Source organism: Nomascus leucogenys, chromosome 19 (genome assembly GCF_006542625.1).
Source record: "Nomascus leucogenys isolate Asia chromosome 19, Asia_NLE_v1, whole genome shotgun sequence".
In the NCBI taxonomy this organism is placed as follows: Eukaryota; Metazoa; Chordata; class Mammalia; order Primates; family Hylobatidae; genus Nomascus; species Nomascus leucogenys.
In genome coordinates, this window is record NC_044399.1 from 2737641 (window position 1) to 2743134 (window position 5494).

At 50.7% G+C, this 5494-nt stretch overlaps 1 pseudogene; it reads right to left on the reverse strand.

Moving 5' to 3' along the window:
• Positions 1-2909: 2909 nt before the first annotated feature.
• Positions 2910-3007, reverse strand: LOC115831651 (annotated as a pseudogene).
• Between the last annotated feature and the right edge of the window lie 2487 nt (positions 3008-5494).

Genomic DNA, 5494 nt, shown 5'->3' on the forward strand with positions numbered 1-5494 from the left:
CAACCCACAGCAAAGCAAGATCGCCGCAAAATCGATCCCCAACCCTGGGGGCCAAAGAGACGCCGCTGGAGGGAGCGTGTTTTCTTATGTGTTTTTAATTATTGTTTAACTCAGAGAGGGAACTAGATTACTATAAACATTTTCTCAAAGAAAAGACAAAATCTAATCAATGCGAATAACCTGACGATTCCATAGAGAGCAGTCTGAAATATGAGTCAAGTCACCTGGGAAAGGCCCCTCTGCCTGACCCTCGATACCCATATTAGAGCGTTCAGCAGAGGTAGGCAGAACATTTCAGGTTTGGATATTGTCAAGCTGCAGCCATTTACACCGCACAGGATTAATTCCTTTCTGGACCACACAGACATCATTGATTTTGCAGAGGCAGAAAAGCAAAACCTCAGCAAAACAAAGAACTCCATCCCTTTAATGTCTTCTCGTTAAACATCATGGATTTTACCCACACCACAGACAGGAAAAGGCAATCTTTCATCCAAAATACTGAGGAATGCCAGCTACATACGGAGCAGAAACCCTCCTCACGTGACACACACTTAGCCTTCCAGAACACAGTGGCCCGGTGTCAGCAGCTCCTGCTGCACCTGTCAACCTTGACGGTCCCCAGGCAGCAGCGACCCACCGCCGGTAGAGAAACGTCAGGGAGCTTCCCACGTGGCCGTCTGTGCAGATACTCAGAATACAGCCTGCACAGTCTCAGGGGGCGCTCAATGCCACCAGCCAGTAAAACAAATCCATACTTCAACTATGTTCTCAACCCTTTCGCTTAACAAAATTTAATATAACCTGTCCCGTACAAGACACTGTGCTAGTGTTCTGGGAAAAATAACTCACCCACTTCAAAGAGTTTATGGCCACAAATTCACATGCAATAAGGCAAGTATAAATAATACATGTTAGAAGTTGAGTAGGACAAGAAATTAAGAAATGTCAAGAAATTTAGAAATTCAAATGGACACGAGGAGGAGCAGACAAAATGTTGTGGGATCTGTTAACGCTGGAAGGCACATCCCGCGGTCCAGCAAACGGATGCGGTGGATCAGGAACGCGGCTCCGCCACCTGGAAAGCACGAGATCCCCAAGCTTCAGGTCTTTCACCCACAGGGAGAGAAAAACAAGAGTCTCAACTATACAGAGAGCCCTGAGGCAGAATGCAGCCGCATCCGTAAAGTGTGTTAGCACGTCCCCGGGCACAGCAAATGCTAATAAATGCCCATTGCTGTCATGTTACTACTGTTCTACCTGCTGAGATCCAGGTATCCTCCTGAAGGAAGCGGCGTTGGATCTAGGCCGCATTGCTATCGTGTTACTAATGTCCTACCTGCTGAGATCCAGTTGTCCTCCCGAAAGAAGTGGCATTGGATCTAGGCCACATTGCTGTCGTGTTACTAATGTCTTACCTGGTGACATCCAGGTGTCCTCCTTGAAGGAAGTGGTGTTGGATCTAGGCCTTGAAGGCCAAGTAGGCTTCACGATATGAGCAGTGGGAAGGGATGCCCAGGACACAGGAGCTTGGACGCGAGAAACATCCCACGTTGAGGGCAGGTGCTCTGTATTCAAATAACAGGAGCCGGGTTGCAAAGGTGAGGCGATCCCCATGCAGCTGAAACCAGAGAGTTCCCCTCGCAGGATGTGCAACAGGGGCATCACCTGCTTGGTCGCCCCACAGCTCAAACCCCTCAAGGGAGCATGCAGACAGGCAGGTGCAGAGGCCGGGAAAAGCACTTTTGGGCTCCGGCTCCACAGCAGCATCTAGAGGTGGATGTCTGCAACCTCCAAAGCCCAAATGGGTGTGTGTTACCAGATTCTTTTAGATTTGCCATCTGCAGATGGCTTGTGTGTTAATGAGCGCAATGCACCCTCTTCCTTATTGCAAGGGCAGGGGGCTAGTGTGACAGCGTTCTGTATCCCGAGTTCTTGCCCAGTGTACCAGAAGATTCAGATCACATGTGGGCGTAAAGAATGAGTGCAAGGTTTTATTGAGTGGAGGAGGTGGCTCTCAGCGAGATGCATGGGGAGCCGGAAGGAGGGGATGGAGGGGAAGGAGGTCTTCCCCTGGAATCGGGCTGTCCAACGCTGGACTCTTCTCTAGCCACCCCTGGCTGAACTCCCCTCGGCCTCCAGATGTCCCTCCGCTTCTCTCTTTCTCTGCCTCGTTGTTCTGCCGTCACTGGTCTGCTGGTCCTGACGTTCAGCCACTTGCATGTGTGCCCTCGGGTTTATACGGCGACAGGATATGGGGCATAGCAGGCCAAAAGGCAACTTTTTAGGTGCAAAAACAAAAATGCCTGTCCTCATTTAGGTCCCCAGGTCTTCAGGCTTGAGGGTGGGGCCTTTGCCAGGGAACCTCGGTCTTCTACGCAGTACCTCCCTGTTTCCCTTCCATATCGCAGTGAGGGGCCAACAGTTCACATAACCCAAATGAAGAATTGCATGTCTTCTCCGTTCTGGAGGGCATAGGGGGTGCTTGGGGACAGGGCCATCTCCTAAGTGAGCAGACATCCCCTGTAAGAACTGTGGATTTGGAGGACCCTGTTAGGACCCGGAGTGGGGGCAGAGAGATGGGGTGGTCTGAGGAGACATTCAAGAGCTCACCTGGGGACCCTAAAGGTGACTCAGGTCAGCCTCTGCCTGCAGGTCTCACAGTGTGGTCAGGAAGGAGCGACCTGAATGAAACCCTGCTGCTGACCACACCAGGCCGTGAGCACTGGAACCATCCCAGACCAGCGCACGGAACATCAGCATGGTGAGGCTCTGTGCTCCAGAAGAATCAGTCAGAGGGCTCCGAGGCCCACCCCCATGGAAACGGCCCCACTGCACGCCCCAGAGAGATGATGAGGGGCTTTTTGTGGTTGTTCTTGTTATTCTTTTCTTCTCTTTTTTTTTTGTAACGTCAGACAGGTAATGTGATGTAACAAGGCTTGAGAGAGGCACATCTCACACATGAGCATGAAAACCCAATCATCATGCTTATAAACCACAAAAGGATCTTAAACTACTTATCTAAGGGAGACCCCCACTCACTACAGATCTGGAGCCAGACAAACTGAACTCAAGTGCCAGAGCCACTCCTCCCCAGCTGTGAGACTTGGCTCCAATCGTGTACACCCTGGGTCTCAGATTTGGGGAACAGTGCATCCCCTCTCTCATTTTTATAAATGAAGACAGTGAGGCAGCGCTTGGACTAGAAAACTGATGTTCTGACCTGGGATCTTCAAGATTAAAATAACTCATCTCCTCTTTCACTCCAGAGAAGGTGCAAACCTAGGTATGTGGGCTCAGGTCAGGGCAAAGCTTGTCACCGCCCCTGGACATAGAGAATGGGGAGGCCAAGATGGATGGATGGGTGGGGCCCAGTGGAAGCCAGGCAGCTTCCCCACCTCTGATCCAGTGTTCATCGTTGCCCTGTCTTCCGGGGAAGTGAATTTCAAGAATGAGCAGCACGTTCCTCCTGAAACAGAAAGACACATGCCTGGCAGCGTTAAACCGCGGTGGGTTTTGGATTTTCCCTTCACGGGATCCCCCACTGTCCTGCCCCTTTCCATTATGGAGCATAATCAGGAGGGTCCCTCATTTTAGTGCAGATAATCATGAAGTCACAGATAATTGACAAATCAAGTACTATGTAAATCAAGTGCTAATTCCAAGCAATTAAAAACTGAGTCACAGCTAAACTGCAGTTAATTTGAAATTTTTTTTTTTATATATAATGCAAAACACATTGAGCAGAGACAAGACACAATGACCAAATAAATTATCCATGTTACTCTGAACAGGCAGAAAAGCGGGTGTGGCTACACACACCTTTCAATCAATACTTAGCATCCAGGAAATGAAGTCGTTGCATGTCCTGTCTCCTGCCGGATATAAATGCCAAATGGTGGAGGGACAGTGGAGGAGAGGCAGGCAATGTGCTCCCACGCCCCTCTGGAGGGCTCTGCAAGACTTAAAGCATCAGGTTAGAGGCAGACAGCACTGTCCCTTGCAGGCAAAAAGGCAACACCAGAATGGAGAAAGCGGGTTTCCCCAAATCCTGGTATCAAGACAATCGGCCAGTCTGCTATGCCAGGAACGGAGACCCTCGAGGGAAGAAGGAATCCTCCTTCTTGCAGCTTCAATGACCCAGCAACAAAGAACACAAGCCCTTTTAGATGTGCTTCTCAGCCTACCCAGAAAGACAATAGATTGCAGGGACAGGAAGGAAGGAGGTTGACCCACACGCCCTTGCCCAGACAATACCCAGGCGCACCTCCAGCTGCCCGCACCAGGGCCCGAGTGCTGCCAACAGCCAAAGGAGACAGTCGCAGGGACCCCGCGAGCATCCAGGCAGGAGCGCCTTCCTCCTGCCTGGGCTACTTTTCAAACCCCTGTGCTTTTTATGGCTCCTTTTCACTGCGGGTGGAATGAGCCACGGAGGTCAATGCCACACGTGCACACACAAAAGCTACAGAGAGGACAAAGAGACTTCAATGTCATTCTCTGCACAGGAACGGAAAGACATATGGCCCTTCTGTGACAGGCCGCAGGCAATTGGAGCTCAAGATTCAGGCGGCGAGGAGAGGCTATCAGTGAAGAATAAATCTGAGGGAGCTGCAAGGTAATCACTTTGGATTAAGGCCACTTTTCCAGGGCCAAGAGGAACAAAGGCTATTTCCCAAAGCCTGTAGAATGAATATCCGTTGTTTTTCATGACGAGAGAGGCCTCTCGGAGGGAGGAAGCAGGCTGTGTGCACATGGTCACCAGGCAGCAGGGCTGGCCTTCCCTGCGACCTCCCTCCTGTCTACTCAGGCATGGGCCCCCCAGGTCCCTGCACACAGGCGCCTGCCCTCCCCCGCAATGGTAGGCCGGGCTCCCTGAGCACCTCGCAGAGACGCACTCGCCCGGAGCCATGAGGCAAGAGGAAGAGGAAAACCAGCCAGAAAGTGTCCCCTCTACCTGCTTTTACTGCTCACTGGGGCAAGCAACCCCCAGCCTGGAGTGTTTTCTTCATGTTTTGTTTTTCGTAAAATCACCAGGGATGTATTTTCAAATAAGCCTTAGGCCTGCCCATGAATCCCTTGTTACCTGGTCACCATCAGAACAAATCCCCACCTTCTGCAGGCTGTAACTACAGTTACATCCTGAAACCTCCTTCATTGGATCCCCCAAATTAGAATAAGCCCCTCCCTCCAAAGTCATTTTAAGGGATCCCTGAGTTTGATCGTTCGGGGAGAACCAGACCTTTCCGGGGGCAGTGGAAGGGGGCCCAGGGCTCAGCGTTTGCAATTCAGTGCACTGAACACCAAGAAAATAGTGACTTTTCACAGCAGGCAGTTTTGACATAATAGAAATGTAGTCCTTTCAGGACCAAAACCTCTCTGTAGAACCATATTTCTGAAAACGTTTTTGCATTAGATTCGTGTTCTCTGCCTTCTTAAACGGAAGGAAATGCAGCCTTGTCCTCTCCAGCTCTCTCCAGTGATCACTATGAGTGGA